General features: G+C 47.4%; 1 protein-coding gene across 4 annotated transcripts in view; it reads left to right on the plus strand.

Moving 5' to 3' along the window:
• The window catches only part of VPS13C (vacuolar protein sorting 13 homolog C), a 5236720-nt gene that overhangs the window by 3486351 nt on the left and 1727651 nt on the right, over positions 1-22718 (plus strand). The gene's annotated exons all lie outside the window — the stretch shown is intronic.

A 22718-nucleotide genomic window follows, 5' to 3' on the forward strand; every position in this document is an offset into this window, starting at 1 on the left:
GCTGGAGCAGCTGACGGAACAGAGTCTATAAGGTCAAGATCAGAGAAAGGCCATTCAGAGTCAGTCTACACCTTGCTGAGTGTACTCAAGAGACAAGCCTACAGAATATTGGTGGTGGACAGTGACTAATTGTCATGGACACTGCATGGGATCCTGAATATTCCTGTGCCAGCAGTAACACCTCTTTTGTGTGAAGAAATGCAGTCCGGGGACATCATGCATTAAGTGGAGAAGCAATGGATACAAACTCTCTGAGCTGTCATACAACCATACCTCTGTGAATTGTGAGGACTCTACTGTACAACTGTATTCCCTGAAAAGCTGTGTGGGTAACCCCATATAAGATGCCAGGACATTCATCAAAATCGGCCCATGTAAGCATAATCCAACCTCAACCACATGCATGTTGGGTGCAATTTGAATGTGAACCTGCAGTAGCAAAGCTTTGCTAATGCCAAATGGATCCTACATTGTACAGTTCAATGCTTCATGATGTGGTGTGCCTGTGGGGATTTCCAGCTTGATCACTGTCTCAAACATGGTGGACTGCTGCAGTTCAATCTAAATCTACCAGTGAGGATTGAGATAGTGCAATTTGACTGGCCTGATGTGAAGCTATAACCACTGGAATTCTCGCACCTGGCTTATCTCCTGAATTTGTAAATATGCATCACTAGCACCACAGTGACATTTGTAAAAGCATCAGGGAGTGCAATGGAAGAATGCCAGAATGGCCAAAAGAAGATTAATGTCCACTTGGAAAGATCTGCTCCAACTAAGGAGGGCTCCTTCCTGAGCTCCACATACTGGCTGGCGAATGCAGTTGTTTCCTTCAATCCATTGAAATGCTATTTGGACTTCTTTGGAACTTAGGCACAGGGATCACACCTGTGCTCTACATCCTTGTAGCTGGGTTCATCCTGATCCTGTTCATCACATTTGCTTCATCGTGTCAAGTAGCTGTGAACTTGTCCTTGCACCATAACTGTATCCAGACTAACAGAAGAAAACTGTTTGGAACTTTGTGTGCCGAACATCTACTCATCCCTAATTCGTCAGCAATCATCAGTGGCTGAGGATTATCTGCTGACCAGTACCTGCTGCGGCTGGCTCATTTCAAGAAGAAATGTTTGTTTTAACATTTAGTAAATTGTGAAGATTCTAAGTGAACACATTTTAGCAGATAAGCGTTCTGCAATGTTTTACCTGCTCTTTTGCCTCTTCACTCTTATTGCCATGATTCCTATGAAGCCTCCATGGCCTGTTCTGTGCCTCATTGGGGGAGGGGGGTGGCATGTTTTTTCTATGTCTGCCCATATTAGCCATGCTTAATATGGCCTGTGATCTGAGTCACAGACCAGGCCTTCTATGCTGTTCGATGAAAACAGTTTAATATTGAGCAAAATGCAGGCCTCCTTGCTATAATGCAGAGCGTGACACTTTTATATTTAGTGAAATGCAAGCTGTGCGATTTGCTTTTCCATGTTGTGATGAAGTAAATTAGAGTATTTTCTAAAAGTCTGGGCTGCGAGCCACTGACCTTGAGCCTGGAACAGCACCTTCTGTTTGTGTAAACAATGTCTGTTAACCGCTATGCAGGCCCTCTTCACAAAGGAAGTTGATGTACTCGCATTACAAAAAATATAGATAGCAGCGAACACTGCAAAATACAAAATGCAGGCCTTCTGTAGTTCTATTATGAAGGACAGAGCCATGTCTCTAGCCATGCTTTGCACAAGAAGGGTGCTTTCAGATAAAAATACAATTGTTGGCAAAATCCCTCGTGGCCTCTGAAGGACAGGACCATGTCCTTTGCTAGTCTAACCCCTGACATTGCTGTTCGGGGCGAATCAGCTGGCAGGAAGACTGGGGTACACGCAGATGACTGGACGGAGATGAAGAACAGAACATGCTTCCCAGATGTGAGGGTTCTACCCACCTTATTCTGGATTGGCTATATGCAGAGCACCATTAAGTCCAAAGGACGTTTATTCTTTTTGAAGCATTCAATCCTATTATTATGCATTGAACAAATGTGTTTCGATCACTCTTTGAAGTGAATTAACCAGGGAATATCCCGTAGTGGGGCTAGAAGTTTGTTCCAAACACTGGGGACCTATATGTCAAATCTGGCTCCCCCAAACTTTTTCAATGTAAATCTGGGTTGAGCAAACATTTTTTGTCATTCGAGCGAAGCACTCTTCTACATGCCACAGCTTTCAGGCTTTCGACCGGGTATTGAGGGGCTTTGCCAGTCTGACATTTATCAGTCAGAGTGAGCGCTTTAGTCTATGGTTCACTGGCAACCAATGAAAGGATCTTCTGGCTGTGGGAAAATGATCCTGCCTGCCAAGCCCATGAATGGCCTGTACAGCCCCATTCTGAATGGTTGGCAGTTAATGCATGTTAGACTGCAATGTACTGACCAACAGACTGTTACAATAGTCCAGCTTAGAGTTAATGACAGCAGAAGCCTGCAGGGCTCTGTTATGTTCAGATAGATAATGGTCTGATTTGTTTCAGAATATTGATGGTATATGCACAGGTTGAGTGCAAGTGAGCACTGTACTTCTTTGACAGCTGGGCGTCCAGATACACGCCAAGTGTTTTGACATGGGGGGGGCACTGTAATAGTACAGCCAGCTATCACAAACTGACTTACACCAGGAGTACAGCTTTCTTAGCAGAGGACTTGATTGTACAATTAGGAGTTCAGTTTTGTCATCGTTCAGGGCTATTGAATTCAACGCCATCCATGATTGAACTGAGGTATAAATCAGATTGATGGGCCTGGAGTTCTGGGCGTAGCCACCCGAACAGTCTAATAGAATCTGGGTGTCATTCGCATAATTTGCGTAGATAATCGCTAGGCTGTCCAAAAGGTCAAACAGAGGCCTGGTATAGATGATAAAGAGGGTTGGTGATAAACAGGAGCCTTGTGGTACCCCACAAGTTAAAGGAGCGGGCAGGCTTGATACTTACCCACGGCAAGCCTGGCAGAATGAGGCCCCAAAAAGGACTCTATCCACGCTGCTGCACTCCCTGAGCATCTCACAATTTCAACCAATGTGCTAACCAGCAGCATATGACCTTCTAGATCAAAAGCTGCTGACACATCTTACTGCATCAAAAGCATATTGTGACCATTTCCGACAATACCGGCGATATTAGACTTGAGGTCAAGCAGGACAGTCTCCTTCCATGTTTGGCACAGAAGCCTGATTGATGAGCCCCAAGCAGATTGCATGTGTCATTGAACTCCTGGAACTAAAAATAGGTAAACCTATGCAGGATCTTTAGTAGAGAAGGAACATTAGCAATAGGCCGATAATTACTGGCTGCTTCAGGATCCAGGTTTTCCTTTTTCAAAAGGGGTGTAATCCATGCCTCCTTAAGGAGACACAGCACACAAGAGTCTGTAAAGGAGGCGTTAGCAATTTTGGTGATCCAGGGAATAAATAGAGCTAAACAGTCCTTGAGAATAGCCCGACAGACCTCACCTAATCACGAGATAGATTTCATAACATTAAAGATTTTAAGCTCCTTACTTTGTTACCTGTCTAAAGAAAAACATAGGCTGGTGGTCCACAGTGAGGGGGGAGCCTAAGTTGCCAGGGAATGTTTCAGGAGGGAAATTGATATTCTGCAGAAATTGCTGTTGTATTTTGATGGAATGTTGATGAGTAGCAATGTTTCTGGTGAGTTTGTCTTGAATAGTCTGGCACCAGGAATTGTCCCTCAAGTTTCATTTAATTTCATTTCATTGAATTTATGTGGCTCCTTTCGCCAAAGTCGCTGAACAATAAAACATATCAAAAACAGTACAATTCATCATGCTAATATATGGACATAGGTACAAGTAACATCAGAAGAGAGAGAAGCCAGAGAGTTTAAGAGACGAGAAGATAAGAGATAGGTTTTGAGGTTTGTTTGATAGAGAAGAAGAGGAACGAAGTGAAAGGGGAAGAGAATTCCAGTGTTTGGAAGCCAGGAGAGTAAAAGGACAGAAACGAGAAGAAGCTCAGGGAGGTTTAGGAGCAGTTAGAAGAAATACATTCTGTGATCTTGAGGGGCGCAAAGGGGACATAGAACGATAGTAGGGCGGAAAGATAGAGGGGGGCCAGACCATGAGTGCATTTGAAAAGAATCGAGAGAAAGTGGTAAAGAAGATGAGATTCAAAAGGGAGTAATGAAATCAAAAGTAAGGAGGGTGTAATGGAAGAGCAAGGGGGTAAAGATAAAAGGAGACGAAGGAGGAATTATTAGCAGAACGAAGAGGAAGAAGGTAGGAAGCAGGAAGACCAAGCAATAAAGATGAACAATAGTAAATGCGGGAAAAGACTAATGGAAAAAGAAGAAATTTCATAGCATGAAAAGAAAGATGAGGGGCGAGCCTGGCGAATGTTAAAAAGTGCATAGTGTGAGAAACCTGAAGGTGTCTCACCCCGCGCGTTCCCAGTGATCCGTCATCCAGGTGGCCAGGACACGGCCATCGCTATTGGATCCAGTTACTGGGGGTGGACCAATGCAGGAGGATCACCTGGATGGGGGGGGGGTCGTCGGGGAGTGGAAGTGCGACACCGACGGGCGAGATGTGGTAGACCCTTCCTTATAACACCTTTTCCCCATCTTACCCCGTGGGATATTCAGAAGTTCTACACCCCCCCCCCGTTTCCAAAACGAACACTTTCATACACCGTGACAGACAACGGAATAATACCAGAGCTGTTTACCTGGCATGTCCCAACACAATGGTCAGGCAGAGTCAGGCAATGGACAATAACTACGCACACCTAACGGCCCTTCCCCTCCCACACAAGGATAAAAGGCGGAGCATGATATCACACTTCGAGCACGTCTGAACGCACGAGTAAGCAGCTATTCCAGACCGGCAGTTCAAACGGAGGAGAAAGGCGGCAAGACCTGGAGGGACGACTACCCTTCCCCTTTTCATCTCCAACCCGCGAAGCCTCTGAGATGGAAATCATAAGACCGGGAAGTTCAGCTGGTGTGTGGTGTGACGGGTGTCAACGGCACAGAGGGCCCTCACGCACTGATAGTCAAAGCGGGGAGAAGCACTTGCCGCTGTGGTCCCGTCCTTGACTCCCGAGACAAGAAACTCCAACAGTTCAGCACAGCCGGTGAGTCGGAGAAGACTGATGGTAAACCGAACTGTGCTGGGCCCAATGTTGCAGGCGGCAACATTGTTTGAACAAATAACTGTGTAGTTGAGTTTTAAAGAAACCCCAGTAAAGGTCTAGAGGCAGAGTGGTCTGGTGCCGCAGGGGCACTCATTCTAAGGACTCTGACTGGAACCTTTTTGGCGTTGTTTTGTTGAAACTACGAGAACCAAGAGACTTTAGGAGAGACCGGCGTGAAGTGTCAAAGTGGTCCTACGAGGGTCGAGCAAAACTTCTCATACACAAGAAAGTCTTTGACACATTGAGGAAAACTGAGTGAACTGTTAAATTGGGAAATGTGAACCCGGCTGAGGAATGCCTGTGAACTGGGCGTAAACAATGATATACCCGTGAACACTGTGGCGACAATTGTGAACCCGGCTGAGGGATGTCCACAGTGAATAGTTGTTTCAAAAGATATTGAGACTTTTTGAATGTTACTTTTTTTTATTGAAAGGCTGTAGTGACCCCGACTAATGGAGGCTAACGCTGAGAGGAGGATCGAAGCCCTGTTGAGGGGGTCCAAAGGCAAAGAGTAATCACCCAACGTGACACTTATTGTTTGTTGCGTATTGGTCCATCAGGCCTTCTAAGGGAAGAGACTTTACATTAAAGAGACATGGCCCAGAAGGTCCTGGTATCGCTTAAAGTAACTGTAACCTTGTGCTGGCGAGGCCCAGGAGTGTGCTGTGCTCAAGAGTCCCGCCTTTCGTGCTACAAAATGTGGGACAGGAGACCCCAGCCGTACCATCCTGACTTATCATTTGGTGAACACTTCTTTCTTTTCTTGTGAACATTATCCCGCACCATTTTGTAATTTAGTGGTAAGGATTGGCAATAGGTTTTTTAGTATAGGCCCTTTTTATTTGACAAGACGCCACTAGAACTGCCTTATTATTATTTGATGGTCGTAGCTTGCTCCCATCTTAGATTTAGGTTTAGATTAGGTGTTTTTCTCACCCATTATACAGTTTAATAAACACCCTTGAACTGTGATCACTTGTGTCTTTCTTTACAGTTGCCACCATGAGTTCCTTACAGTAGTGACAAGAGCTGGCAATAGAAGAAATATGAAGAGAAAAGGAGAGAGGAGGATCAAAGATAACGCTCAAGTTGCGCGCAGATGGTGAAAAGAGAAGAAAAGATGGGGGAAAGGAGAGAGAGTAGGTGGGAGGAATAGAGGCAATAAACTACAGGACCTCAGTTTTTGAGGAATTGAGATGTAGAAAATGAGAGGACATCCAGTTCTGAACAGAAGAAAGACAGTGTGAAAGAGAGTGGAGAGCAGAATCAAATCAGGAAAAAGAGAAAAAGTTTGGGTTGCAATCGGCGTACAGAAAAAGAGAGATGAAAGGAAGAGATACAGGCAGCGAGGGGAGCAGCGTAAAGGGAGAAAAGAAGAGGCCGGAGTACTAAGCCCAGGTTACGGAATAGGTCCGTAGCAAAATGTAGGAACAGAACCATTCGAGAGCAGAACCTGAGATACCCAAGGTGGAAAGAGAAGAAATAAGAAGCGAGTGATCCACAGTGTCAAACGCCACTGACATGTCACGAAGAATAAGAATAGAGAAAAGCTTGGAGTGACGGGCTGTAAGAAGAGAATTTGAGACATGTAGAAGAGCAGTCTCTGTAGAGTCAGAAGGATGAAAACCAGACTGCAGAGGGAGGGGAGAATGGAGGTTCAGGTAACTGGTTATGTGGGTATAGGCAACCCATTCAGGAATTTTTAGAAATGAAAGGTAAAAGAGAAATGGGACGGAAATTAGCAGAAATAGATGAGTCAAGAGAAGGTTTTTTGTAGATAGGAGGAATAAGTGCATGCTTAAAGGCAGCAGGAAAGCAAGAATGTACACAAGAGGAGTTAATAATTGAGGTAAGGTAAGGAAGAAGATAAGGATATACTTGAGGAATAAGGGAGGAGGATCAGATTGAGAAGCAGTAGTGTGAGCACAAGCTAAAAGGGTAAATGTGTCAGCAAGGGAAAAGAATGATGAAAAGGAATGTAGCGATGGAGCAGGAAAGGGAGAAGAGGAAGGAGTAGCAGAAGGGGTGAAATCTAAGCAGAGATTTGCTACTTTAGGTGTAAAATAGTTTGTAAAATAAGAAGGAGAGAGACGAGAAGGCAGATGGATCAGGCGCTTTAGGAGAAAGAATATTGTGAAAAAGCTGATGGAGACGACGAGGGTGGTGAGATAAAGAAAGTGTGAGTTCGGAGAAATAGGACTTTTTAGCAATAAGTAAAGCAGTGTCAAAAGAAGAGTGCAACATAGAGAGCGTAGCGAGATTAAGGGGGGGAACGAGAATTTTTCCATTGCCATTCTGCTTTACGCAGACTGTGGCGAAGGGAGGTGAGACCTGGAGGGAGCCAGGGCTTTGAGGTTTTACGATTCTCAGAAAAAGGGTGCAAAGGAAAAGTTGAATTTGGCCTTTACAATTCTGGAGATATAATCAACCTCTTTGGCCGTAAAAAAAATTGTTTATTTGTTTATACGCAGCACTGACTACTTTTAGGCAGCCAGGGCATGGGTCTTTATGCCAAGCGTGTTCACAAGCCCTTTTCACTTCCCTGCATCTAATGATTTAATTACAAAACCAGGTATTTTTCTTTCTCACTTTTGGCAGATGTCTGTCGCTCATGTGCCAGTGAATCAATGGCCTCCTGCAAGAATTGGTCCACTAGTTCACTAATCTTGGAAATTGATGCCAGCCTAGGAAAGCTCCAAGGGTTCAAGGGCCTCTGGCGAAACATTTTTATAGATCCTCACCTTTTTTTTTTACCTTCTGGAGTTGGTATGGACTTGCTGCAGCGAAGCTGGCAGCATTACGTCAAATTAAATCAAACCATGATCTGACTAGGGACAAGGAGAGAGAAATACTGGAGAAATGTTGATATTGGCCCTCATTACGACCCTGGCGGAAATCGAAAAACGATGGCGGAAATGCAATACCGCCATCGAATAGCGCTCGGTGCGATTATGACCCGTCACCGTAAAGTACGATGCCATTAGCGACACTGTAGTGAACGCCAACGCTAACTGCACCAAGTACGCGCGCGCGCGCCATGCCAAACCGTAATCAGCACCATGGCGCAAGGGTACGCGAATTCCGACCCTAGCGGACATGTACTTAACGCCATCAAGCACGGCGGAAAGTACCATTCCGCCATGGTGAGAAGTACGGCATCACGAATCAACCGTAAACGGCCCCACTGAGTGCCTGTACACCGCTCCCTGGCCACATAGTACAACTCCCCGTAGGTGCAACGAAGCCACAATGCAACCAGTGAAATGTACAAGTCACCCATGCATGCCAACGAACAAAAGAATCACAAGAGGGGCCAATGGGAGCTGCAGGGCACAGATGGCACGAATACAGAAGCCATACCAATGGACATGACCTCAGTCTCCCACCAAGAAACGCACGCAAACACAGGCACCTGTGACCAGCAATATTCCGATAATCACATCATTCCACCAATCCACCTGGCTGACCGGCATCTGTTACACAAAACCTAATCCCCCGCCCCTGAGCATGACATCATTCAAACAGTCATATTGGCAGCCCTCACCCCTGACCTCACTGGGCTTCGTAGGCAAACGCGCCCAGCACAGTACCACGCAACTATACTCCGAAGCTGGAACCCAATGCAGATCTCCTCACAATACATCGCTCCCCAAATAGGAATATGCCACATCACTTGCAAAGAAGAACGCTACACGGCCCATATCAGAATAGAAATTTAATGCACAAAAAATTCACCAAGCCCATACAGCCATTAGGCCATGAACTCCAAAACACATTTCACCATTGTGGGCTGCATCCGCAATAAATGACCAGCTACTTCTTGTGTGACGCCCTGTTCCTTCATGGTACACAGGGGCTACATTCTCGTACGAAAAGGCAACATGGAAGCGCCTAGAACCGCAGGGCCGTCCCAATAGGGAGGCACTAGTCCAGCTGAAAGGCCGAAATGTTGCTCCGAGCCACTAGTACTGCGTAAGGGCATGTGGCCCATTGGCGATCGTCCCATAAGATCGTAATGCTGCTCCACTGATTAACACGAAGCAGCAGGTGTCGGGAGTAAAACCCATCTGCAGGAGTGGCATACAGATGGCAGTGGCAAAAGGGGAGGAGATACCTGTCAACCAAAAGAAAAGAAAAAGAATAGAATGGCCATCAGAACTACATTCGAACAACTCACTTCAATGATCACACTAGATCCACAGCCATATGCATGCTAGCCCACTCCAAAGGATCATCACCACCCCAAAACCACTTGCGACTCATAACTATCCATATCGAGGTGAAAACACCATCACAAACGAGTGTACCTGTGCATGCGTATGTGAAAACAGAATCCATCAGATGGGATTGGTAACGTGCATGGACACAAGTGTCTGAAGGCGCGTCGAGACAGGGAGGGCTCAACAAGGCCAGATAGACGATGGTCCCACTATGGCAGCCCTGCATCACATAGCGCAGGGGAGGCGGACAGATTCCAAGAAGCCCTGTACATGGCAAACACCGTATCAAATCATCTGTCCATGCATCCATTCATCATTCCCTCATCCCGTAATGATAACGCCTGTTTCCATACTCACATAACATGTGAGAATTCCATTGAGTCTGTGCGTTATGCAGCCTGCAAAATCCACTGTGCCCCAGCCCGTAATTCCAGTGTTGTGAAGTAACATGTATTTGGGAACGTCCGGCCTCATCATCCACTTCGCTATTGCGCATCCCAAACTATTCATATCAATCATTGCATCCTCGCCATGGCCCCTGTCCCAAGGACATTGAACAATAGAACGTTATATTTGCAGTCAGACCTGTGGGCATCTCCTCGCCGCTAGCCGAAGACCGAAAGCGCCGCCCTTCGAATTCCTCATTTGCAACATCACGTCGAAAAGGCATCTGTGGCCGCTTGAAATCACAAATTAATCCATCTAGTGTGGCTGTGTGTGAAAATGGCAACTGCCTTCACTCACAAATGGGAGGCCCCGCCCGTCGGTGAACTTCGGTACAGTGATGCATGAGGGTCCACCGTTACTCGAGTACTACGTTCCACTGACCCTTCACAAGTCTGTTCGCGACTGCAAAGAATGCATGTGAAACAATGGGACCATAGCCGAATGAACATATCAACCAATGTTACACGGCCATCGGGTACTAATACATGATTGTAATAGCAAGATGCCATTCCTCGAATTGCAGCGTTGTGTGCGGGATGTGCTCGCCCAAAGGGGAGAGCAGCTTGCACAGGTGGAATGAATCACCACAGGTGGAGGCCATGCAGCCTGAAAACACATAAATTGCACACCCAGTCTCCTCCCACAACCACACCCACTCCGAAATGCTACCGGCAGGACTCGCGATGTTGGCCCTGGGGGACCTGATAGCACTGCAAGTACTCCAACTCCAAGAAGAAGACGAACACCAACTACAACCGGCCGCACGGAGGAGACGCAGGAGGAGGAGGAGGGCAAGGCAGGGCCAGCAAGGGCTGCCAGCACAGCCACTACCACCACGCAGGCAGCCCGCAATCCCACGCCTCCGAGCACATCCGTTCAACCTCACTGATGAGCAGATCCACACCCTCTACCGTTTGGACCGGGACACCATAGCCGCCATTGTGGACATGACACAGGCTGACCTTGTCAGCATGATAGATAGCCCAACCGCCATCCCACCCCTACTGAAGGTGGTGTCTGTACTCCACTTCCTGGCCACATGCACCTACCAGCACACAGTCGGACAGTTGCATGGCATTTCTCAGCCACTGTTCTCACGGACACTATTGCAAGTGCTCGATGCCCTCCTGCAGCACGCAGACGACTACATCTCTCTACCACGCTCGGAGCAGGAAATAACCAACACAAAAGTGGGATTCCATGCACTTGCCGGCATACCGGGTTGCATTGGTGCCATCGACTGCACCCATGTGGAATTGGTCGTCCCACATGCCATGGAGGCCCAGTACCGCAACCGAAAACAATTTCATTCACTGAATGTACAAATGGTGTGTGATTCCAACAGGATCATTACACATTGTTGTGCCCGATTCCCTGGATCGACCCATGATTCTATGGTCTTGAGGAACTCTACAATACCACGCTACATGGAGCGACACGCAGGGAACAGATCCTGGCTACTCGGTGAGTCTCATTTCATGCATGATGATGTGGGGTATGTGATGCGGCAATGACCTGGCAGGAAGGGGGGGGGTGCGTACGTAGCAATGGCATTCCACATAATTCGTTTATCCTCCACATACAGGTGATGCCGGATATCCACTGAAGAGATGGCTCCTCACACCAGTCCGGAACCCACGGGACCAGCATGAGGAGGACTACAACCATGCCCACTCACGTACCCGTGTAGTCATTGAACAGGCATTCGGCCTACTGAAGACCCGTTTCCGGTGCCTCAGCAGGTCTGGCGGGGCACTCCTGTACCGCCATGAGAAGGTTGCAAAGATGGTGATGGCATGTGTCATGCTACACAACATGTGCGTACGTAGAAATGTGCCCATGCCCCCTGACGCAGAACTGCAAGCACCTGAAGATGGTCATGATGAGGGTGGGGATGTGGCAGCACCTCAAGGAGTCTGCGAGGCACAGGAGGGCCGTGAAATTCGTCAGCATCTCATAGATGCATGCTTCTAGCACTCACGCCTGGTGGCTGATACATGGACACGGGACTCGTGGCACTGTGTGTGTCTGGTACATGCACAATATGGACTGTACGCCTATGATGGCCTAGTACACAAAGATCATTGTCCACACATCTCATTGTTTGATCGTGCATTGTTTATGGCATATGTGATATCATGTTGAACACCCTATCGACCCGCCACCCAAGTGAGCCCAACACACCCCCTCCACCCTCCTACCTCCCCCCCGAACACCAGTGTCCAAAGATGCTCATTGTCAGTGGGCAGTCGCTATTGCAAGCCCCCTCTGCGGGTATCAGGGGCACCCCTGCCTGTGGAGCGCAGGTTCCTCCCAGATCTACGTTGGGGGCTGCCCTGGACGGAATTTGCAACGGATGATGTCTCTGCCTGCTCACGTCCATGCATGTCCCTAAGGGTTTGTGAGAGCTCAGTGAGCACACGGCGCACTGCGGCAAGTTCGGCACATACGTCTTTGGATGTCGCATGCAGTTCCCCCCTCAGGCTCTCGGTGCTTCTCTCCATTTGGACTCTCAGGCTCTTGGTGCTACTCTCCATTTGTGCCCTAAGTGTCTCAGTTGATGTTTCTATGTCTGCCTTAGTGCCCCCACATCCATCGGCATGGTCCTTGAGGAGCGTGGCCAGTTGCTGCTGTTGCACGATTAACTGGTCGAGGGACTGTTGCCTCTGCTGGGCCATGGCCATTTGCGGTGGTGTCACAGAGGGGCTGTTCGCCTCATGTTGCCCTGCCACAGGGCTTGTGGGGGATGGCCAGTCGTCGTCTTGTGGGTGCCCCTGCGTGGTATCCTCATGGTGTACGGGATGGAACAGACAGGGGGATTGGGACAGGTCATGGATGGATCTGACTTCGACATCCCCGTCTTCTGTGTCGGAGCATGCTGCCATTAATGGGGTGTCACCTATGGTGCTGCTGCCACCAGAGGCAGTACCTTCTGTGGCATCCATTGGGGGGACCTGTGGTGGTGCTGTTGTGGGCATGCTGGCTGCTGGGGTGCCTGTTGATGTTCCCTCCTGTGTGCTGCTACTTGATATGTGCTGCTGCCGTGTCTTGATGCGTGCAGCTGAGGTGGAGGGTCTTTGGCCGTCGGTCTTGGCCCTCTTTGCAGGTGTGCTGGTAGGGGTGTCCTGGAGCCCGTCGTTTGGATCGGACCCTGTGGTGGAGTAAAGGAGGGCGAGCGTTATTAATGGGTCTGTGGGAATTGGAATGGCAATGTATCACATGCATTGGGGTGGTACCTGAGGGTGATTTGGGTCGGGGCCTTGGAGGTGCTTTCATTTGTGTGTGGAGTGAGGGTGCAGTTGTTTGGCAGCCTGCAGTTAGGGTGTGCCTGCTGCACGTGTAGTGGGTGTTTTTGGGGTTTTTACTTATTTATGTATTTATTGTGAGTTTTAAAGTGCGCTATCAGGCCAATGTGTGTGGACGTTCTCCTGGCCATGTGTTGCTGTTGCGCTATGTGGACACATGTGAGTCACATGATTGGACATTGTGGATTTGGCATGGTTTTATTTGGGCCACCTACCTGATTCTCCGGATGTCTGCACTCCTTTCTCCATCCCTCCGACTCCCTCTATGCTCTCCATTCCAATGGTGGAGGCACAGATTTCTTCCCAGGGGGTCAACTTGATGGGTGATTCCGATCCTCCCCCGGTGGCTGTGGCAATGTTGCGGTTGGCAGAAAGTATGCTACGACGCGTATCCGCAGGTCGTCCCACCGCTTCCTGCATTGCTGTGGGTTGCGGGGTGCGGTCCCCACCGCACTTACCCGCTGTGCCAACAGGGCCCATATGGACTTCTTGTTCGCAAGTGCCGTCCTGGTCATTTGCGTGGAGAAGACGGCGGCGGCATTCTCCTGGAGGGTCTCTGTAAGCACGGTGAGTTCCTCACGGGAGAAGTGGACCTGCCGCTTGCGGTCGCACGCTTTCTTCGCTACTTTTCCCATTTTTCTTGGTTTCACTAGGGTGGATGACGGGTAGGGATGTGTCTCAGAGTGGTGTTTTTAGTGGTTGTGTGTATTTTGTGGTTTTATAGGTGTACGGGGTGTTGTTTCCCGTTCCGGGCCCATGTTTTTACTTCCGTTTCCGTATATTTACGGTCACCGTACTTTACGGTTGGCGCTCACTGCGGTGTCCGCTATGATGGGTGGCGGTATTGCACCTAGGGGGCCGTACGGCGGCGGTGTGGGCCGTTTTGGGGTCATTTCCGCCATCGCGGACTTTGCACTTCCGCCATGGCGTGGTGCTCGTGCCCGATGGGTCGGAATGGGCCGCACTTTGCTCCATCGTGCAATGGCGGAAACGCTATTTACGCTGTGGCGGTCCGGTCAGTCACTTTCCGCCAGGGTCGTAATGAGGGCCATTGCATGTTAGCACCCAATCCAAAATATTGTGGCGACCTTCACATGCTGGCAAAAGCATAGTGCCCCTAAGGCAGTCATAAGGGATTCTGATTCTGGGTAGTATTTACCTGTGAATGTTGTGATTTTCCTTTTGCCTTATGTATATAAAGGTACATTTTTTCTGAGAGTATATTTTGTGGACTGTCCTTTATCGGGCCTCATTACAAGGTTGCCGGTATGAAATCTCATTTTCCGGCATGCCGGTGCCACCGTGTCCAGCAACCCATGTTGCCGGAAACTCCGGCTGACTCCGTGTTGGCGTGCACGCGCATTCCTGCATTCCGGAAACAGTGGCACCGACATGCCGGAAATACCAACAAAACCCACCCAAAATGCCAACACCAGCGTCCTCAGTGCCGGTGACTCTGATTTCAGCTACATGCTTCCGGAGCCACCGGCACCAGTAACAACAGTGCCGCAATTACCATTACCGGAAATACAGTGTTCGCCAGAACAGGAAATTGTCCGGTGGCCATTACTAAAACACAATCCATTGCAATCTTGACAGCACAGGCGACATACCACAATCTTGAGCACAGAAACAGAATCAAGAGTCTGTGCAAACCGAAGGTGAAAGCCACGCTTCAGCGACACAGAGCTGAACATGTTGTCGGACACCATAGTCCAACATGCTGATGAACTTTTCTCAACTGACCAGCGCAGGAAGGCCCAACTGCGGAAGACCGTCTGGGAGGAGGTTGCCCAGAAAGTCACAGCAGTTGGCACAACCCCTCGCACTGTGCAAGACTGCCACAAGCGGTGGGACGGCCTGCGCTTGAGCGTGCGCAACCTCCTCTCGGCCTAGCACAGACAGGTCATGCCCATAGGTCGCGGCAGCGCATCCCCAATCCACTTGCTGCCCTGTGAGGAGACCTGCAGCAGTGTACTGTACCTCAAGGCAATAGAAGGGGTTGGTGCAGCAGAGGCCAGTGCCATGACATCTGAGGAGACTGGTGAGTACACGTAACCCCAAAGTGACAGCAACCTCCCTGTCCACCCTGCACCCACTACATCAGCAAAATATGTCAAGTGCGTCGTGCACAACACCAATACAGCACTGCTGCCCGCCCCCCGACCTGCAACCTGGGTGCACACACCGACATGCACCTTCCCCCAAAACCTCACTCATACCACAAATACACCTAGAACAAAGCATAGACACCCTGTACTGCCAACAGAAAATGCTTCTGCTGCCACTCAGACACACATCCACTTGTCACAGCAAAATCAGCGTGTATCCACCATGCTAGCCCTGGCACAAAGTCACGTCAGTGCTAAGCATCTTCACCACCCACAAATGACCAGCATCACACACCAAGGAAACATGCGACTCCCTCGTACCAGCCAGCCCGGCCCATGAGCACAAATTGCCACATATCCCTCTAAGTGCTACAGGGAGCAGGCTCATGGCGACCCCATCCATGGCACACCCCTCCCCAACACAACATCACACAGCGTGTGGGCCATACCCCTAACACCATACCCAACAATTCTCAGTACACCACAACAGTATCTTCGGCACAGCACCCTGCCATGTACGTACATCAGACATCCACCCGCACAGTACGCATGACACACGCATGTGTGCACAATTCCATGACCCCTGCCATGTCCCTGACCCAGCACCGTCATAGAAAAGCAAAAGCTTGACCTCTGCCTCATCAATCCACACTCATCACGGACGACCTGCCTTTCTGACTCCCTCAGGTGTATCATCTGGCAATGAGGAGGCCCCTTCAAGCACCTCAAGGGGTACCAGCTGTCGACAATGACGAACACAACAGGCCACCACCACCACTTCAACCCAGGACTACACAGCCTAAACAGGCACAACTGCGATTGTGACCCCAGCTGCATCCGTCGAGTAACCTCAGGCCCCACTGGTGCAACCAGTCCAGCCACCTCACTCCCCATTGGTGCAATCTATCCAGTCACCTCAGGCCCCACAAGGTGCACCCACCCCGGCAGCCCCAGCTGCAGCAGTGCTGCCACCACGGCCACAAGGCTGTGCACATGTGTGCATCGTAGAGGACACAGCTGACGACAGAGCAGTGGACACGGGGAATACCACTGACCACAGCCCAATTAGCCCACAATGCCCACCCATCCCCAGTGTGAGGGAAGTCAATGGCTGACAACGCCAGGATGCCCTAACAGCCCTGGTGCAGCAGCACCTCCAGGCGGCACAGCTCATGCGTGAGTGTGTCCAGGCCAGTGGACGCCGTAATGCCTGTGCACTTGGTTGCTGTACACATGCTATCGTACAGATGTCAAGGAGGGTACGGGAAGGGAACAGTGTTATGTTGTCTATAGCAGAGACAATGGCCATGTTCCTCCAGGCACTCCACCACGCACCATCAATAAGCACAACACCTGCTAGTTCGGTGCAGAGCAGCCCAAGGCGGTGTTCGATGCAGCTTGCCCGCTCGACACAGCTGCACGCCTGACTTATTCTGGGTCCCGGAGGAAGTAATCCACAACTGCCCCTACCTGTTGAAACTGGGAATACAGATCTTGAAACAGGCTTGCAAGGTAGCGAAGATGGAAGATCCATATTCCCCGCAGATCCCCTTAGCGGCCATCATAGCGGGCATACCTTGCGGTCAAAGTGAATTACGGCGAGGGTCGGAGCCCTGCGGAGTGGCCGCCTGGGGGACTTGGAGGATGACCAAGGGATCCTAACATTCGACGAGATACACGCAACCTTGGGGCTGCCATCATGACGATTCCTGCTCCATGGAGCTGTGGTGAGTAGGCTCATGGCCTGGTGGCCTGGTGAGGAGAACTTAGAAACTGGACATGAGACCATCGAAAACATGCTGGCTGTAGCTGAAGGGGGACACAAAACCTCAAGGCTTTATGACACTTTACTGAACAGCACAACCAATATAAGCCTCAGGAGCAAAGTAAAGTGGGAACACGAAATGGGATTGGAATTTGAGGAAAAAGAATGGGAACACATCGCCCACTACCACAAAAAGGTTTCCAGGAACGCCCGACTGCAACTCATACAATTCTACATCCTTAACAGAGCATACCTTACGCCGGAAGTGATCTCCAAATTCAAAGGGGCGAGTAGAGTATTATCGAATGCCCTAAGTGCCGCGAACCTCGTGTGGGAATGACGCACATGTTTTGGGGATGCCAGATGATACAAACATTTTGGGCACATATTGCTGCTAAAGTGGCAGAGGCAGACATTGTACTGGAAGTGCAAACAGCTGCGGCATGCATCCTGGGTAGCTACAAAAGAGGCAAAAAGAACAAACCTCTTAACAAACTTAAAGACTTGATGTATATTCTGGCGAAGAGGCGCATCCCTTTGGGGTGAAAGAGTTCTAGGGGACCAAACATTGCACTGTGGTGGGAGGACCTTCACAAATGAGTAACAGCAGAAACTGGGGCGTGGGAGAATGCGTTGCGTGAACAGAAACTGGACACCAGCGAGGACCTACATAAAAGGGTGGCGATCACGGCGCTGTTACTACGCCCCACGCAGAAGGAAGATACTTCTAGTGACGCAGGCAGCTTATGATGATAGTCTGGTGTGAACAGAACTGATGTACATACAGTGGTCTTGGGGGGGAGCGGCGGGAGGGAAGTTACAAATGCAATTTTACGAAATGCAATGATATTGTTGTTTCCTCGCAGTTCATGTTGACTAAAACCTAATAAATACATTTTTTTTAAAAAATGAAGGAAATCTTGTCATCAGCTGCAAGTGTGCAGATTCATAACAACGTACTTGCTGCAACTTCAATAGCCTTATTACCCTTCATCAAGCTTTACGAGTCAATAAACGACTCGATCCAAGACCAAAGCTCCTTGTTAGTCACGATTAATAACGGGCTGCTGTCCTTAGAAAAACTTTCTGAAAACCTTACGCACCGATTGGACAACAAAACTCAAACATCCAGACAGTGGCAATCTCGAATACACGAGCTAACAAAGTGTGACGCCTGCGAAAAGTCTGACTTAATTGATGCAGTGATTGAATGCACCAAGTGGCTAAGACACAATGTATCTACACGCCCACCGTGCAATGATTATATATGCAGATGCCAAAGAGAGGTGGAGAAAAAAAACCTACCATCAAGTCAAAGAAACCTATTACGCCCAATGAAAGAAACAAAGTTCTGTCGAACCAGCACGTTACAGAAGAACACGCAATTGCGATAGAGGGCTCTTATGTTGAGAACGCCGGAGCTGGCATCGACATAATTAAGTTGAAGCCAAGCAACAAAATTCTGAAAACCATAAGTCCAGTTGAAAATGAAAACACCAAACCTGGCACGATGAATCAAGAGATCCAGATGACATCAAATAAAGTCTCATTTGGAATTTTCACCGGAGCTGCTCTATCGAACCAGCTGAATCAAACTCTTCCGCAAAAGTCACACACAACGAGCCATCCCGAAAAACAAACAGAAAACCAGTGGCAAAAGAGCGTGTACAAGTAACGCGAAAAAATTAATCAGGAATTTAACAACTCCGCCCAGGACTGGGCTATTTGACCGCAATGATAAAACAGGAAAAACAACCGCCAAGCTGGCTCACTCACAAACTGTGTCTTCCGTGTGTCAAGTGACCCAAAATCCCAACAAAAGACAGAGACTTGAACCAGAAGATCCAGATGCTGTAAGCTCTGATCGACTTATGTGAATACTCAACCTACTCCATAGATGAAGAAGTAGAAATTGTGGTGGAAACCGATACATCAAATGGCAAAAAACAAGGCTTAAGAAATACAGCCGGATGGACCGACACCACAAAAAACATCATCTAAGGAACGAGTTAAAGAAATAGAATCAAACAAATCTGAGAGACCGAACGTCAATCCCCTCATCGAGGAGAGTAAACACGGAGCAAAACTAGTCCCGTCGCCAAGAAACGACGTTAAACACAAGAACTCCCAGATACCCTCCAAATTAAATCCAAGACAAACAACAGGACAAATTCAAAAAGAAAGATACATAACAAAAAGTTCGGAGACTAGACAAATATTAAACTCCAACAATGGATCTTGGAAAATACAAGTGGAGTACATCTCGGAAGAAAAAAATAAGGTAAATATAAATAGAAACAACATAATTAAGCTTCTTCACACCATCCCAGCTCTACGGACTATAAGTTCAGATGACATTGTGATTGTAGAATACAAAATTGAATGTCGTTCGCATTGGGTGATCCTGTATATGAGATCCAAGTTTGTCGCAGAAACCATCATCAAAGCCAACGAAGACCTGATATTCTTCGGCTTTGATGTTGAACAATACGAAGATCAAACTGAAATACTAACAGATGAACAGAAACTGCAGACCACTCACACCTCACATGAACAGAGACGACAAGAACAATGGAATCGTTTCAACGATCTCCCAGGATCCACAGAAAATTCGTACCAAAAGCAACCAAATTCTCAACATGCCCGTCATAACGGAGATTATCAAAGTAAACATTAGCATAAAAAAGAAGGATCCAATGTTGCACACATGTTGACGTCCTGGAATACTCGCAGATTTACCCACTAGTTTCAAAACGAGTCTCCGACAAACAATGATCACTTCATAGTTTGTCTTCAAGAGACATGGCTGTGAGCACTTCCAATACGCGATGGCTATATTATTTACCAAAATGTGGCAGGAAAGAACTTATTCGGGTGCCCATACTGAGGCTTAATTACCATGGTCAAACACAATAACAATTGGAAAGTGCTAAGCTCTTCTAATCTGAACTTATTCACACAAGTTACTATCTTGGAAGAAAGCAACTTGAATATATCAAAGCCAAAACAGCTAATAATAATAAACCTGTATTGGAACCCTGCAATGATTTCCCAAAATGAGTTCATTTCAACAGTAACTAATCAAATTGACAACGGATTGCTGATCTTTGAAGGTCCATTTATCATAATATGCGGCGCTCTAAACTTCTCATAGTTTGACACAAATTAACTGATCACTACAAGAGATTATCATCAGTCAGAAAATCAGATAAACCGTGGACAACGATGGTCAGATGAGATGGCCTTGCGACATTGCGAAATGCTGAATGGCTGCACCAGAGGGGACATCCCGGCTGCAAAAACATGGCGCTGCGGCTCTTTCACTAAGGCACTCGATTACATTTGGTCCTCGAGAAATTTGTTAAGCAAAATCACCAAACTAACAACAGTAAAAACAACCAAAAGTGACCACGATCCATTACTGTTATCTTGGTGGGGGCCAAATGGAAACAATCTTCCAAGATACAACCCTACATTGGCCATTAACAATGGAAATAACAGACTCCGAATAAATGCAAACCAAATCACAAACTTGACATCTAAAATGGTCAGCAGCAAGAAAAACAGCTTCGGAGTGAATCATGAACCCTTATTACATCAATTTAAAATCAGAACCACTGGCAATAAAACAGAGATACTGGCAGCAAAACACTCTAACAGTATTACTGTCACAGAAGCCAAAAAAGAACTAGCTTGTGATCTCCGAATCTTAAAAAAAATCCAAAATTAAGAATCGTAGAGAATTGGCACGGAAGCGTTGCCAGCGTTACCGAAACTGGAGCGAATCCTTCAACATAATTAGGGACCAAGATCAAGCCGAAAAAATGTTGGGACTGATAGTGCTGAAGGACAGTAGAAATAGATGGGAAATAATAAATACTGGGCCTCTAAAGCAAACATTTTCCATGTCAAATGGAGTATCGGCAGCAAACTGGATCAAACATTTCTCGACTGTCTTTGCATCAAAAGCACCAAGTGAACTGGCACCTTACTATCAGACCACTTCAATTTGGTCCGTGTCAGAATCACAAGACTCTATAGAGAAGGCCATTCAAAAATTAAAAAATTCAAGAGCTCCAGGCCCTGATGGCATCTCCAACATGTCACTGAAACAAAATAAATTGCAATGGGGCTATTTTATTAAGTCACTGTTTGATCAGATTGCGAAGACGAACTTCCATACTCGTGGCGAAAATCGGTGATAGTACCAATATTCAAAAAGGGCGATCGAGATGATCCCGCAAACTATCGTCCGATCGCCCTACTTGATACCATGGGGAAAGTGTTTGTAACTTTTTTGCAAGAAAAACTGGCAAAATGGGCCGAAGACGGAGCAGTGAGAGACACCCGGCAAACTGGATTCACCAAAGGAGTAGGAGTCGAGTTAAACCTGAGGCTACTTAACAAAGCCAAGCTAGAAGCTCTGAAAAACAACAAACAGCTATTTCTTGCATTCATCGACCTAAAACAGGCCTTTGATTGTATTAATAGGGAGACTTTATGGACTTAACTGAAGACCTGGGGATGTCCTGAAAACATACTGCAGCCGATAATAGCCTTATACTCAAACACCTCGATAAGAGTAAAGCTAAACAACCAAGGAGATCTAACTGATGAAATACAAACTGAAAGGGGAGTGAAACGGGGATGCCCACTTGCTGCTCTCCTGTTTAAACTCTTCATCTCTGATCTACGAAAGGCCTTAATGCAACCCAGGGCCTTCCTTCCAAAAATCAATGGAGAGCAAATTAGCTGGATGGACTATGCCGATGATATTGTGCTTTTAGACCAAACCCAAATAGGTTTACAAAGACTACTGACAGCGCTACAATGCTATCTGTTGGAAAACAACTTGGAAATAAATTTACGCAAATCAAAGATAATATCTGTTGGTCAAAAAGGACTACTACTTACCAAGAAGTTTACCTGGAAGGTGAATAATGAATCATTGCAACAAACTGACAGAATACGCTACTTAGGAGTAATCTTTAATATCTCAATATGGGAATGGAGCTGGAAGCAAGACCGGCTGTCAAGAATGCAGATGTTTGCCCTACAAGGAGCTAAGCTCCATGCTATATTTGGGAAATATACACTGTCTCCTGTATTGATATTCTACCTGCAAAAAGTGGTCCCTGCAATAACATTTGGCAGCGAAGCAGGTTGGAACATCAATGCACAATTCTGGGACCCACTTGAAGCAAGGTTTTGGCGAAAAGTGTTAAAGCTCCCACAAAACATATCAATAATCGCCATCCTCCACGAGTTAAGCATTGAATCACTATACGACATTGTTCTATGGAAATCCATAATGATCCTGCGCAAAATGCAACTTGTGTCCCCAGCGAAACCATATGAAATTCTAAAATGAAACCAATGTACATCTTGCACGATTTTCTTAGAATATGGGGAGAAAAGATACTAGAGATACTAAAGGAGGCAGCGATACATTTTGAACAAGTGTTACACATGCCGCAAATTGCAAAGGAACGGTTTCGTAGATGGAACTGGATTGTTAATGAAGAGAAACGTACAAAATTGAAGACAGGATGTGATTTCGGCCTATCACTCCACGAAATCGGTGTCCTTCCAAAATACCTGTGTAAATTTCCCTCTCATTACCATCGCGATCAGTTTATCAGACTGCGATTGAACCTCTATAAAAA

The sequence above is a fragment of the Ambystoma mexicanum genome, chromosome 11 (assembly GCF_040938575.1).
Source record: "Ambystoma mexicanum isolate Mex_15411 chromosome 11, UKY_AmexF1_1, whole genome shotgun sequence".
Taxonomy (NCBI): Eukaryota; Metazoa; Chordata; class Amphibia; order Caudata; family Ambystomatidae; genus Ambystoma; species Ambystoma mexicanum.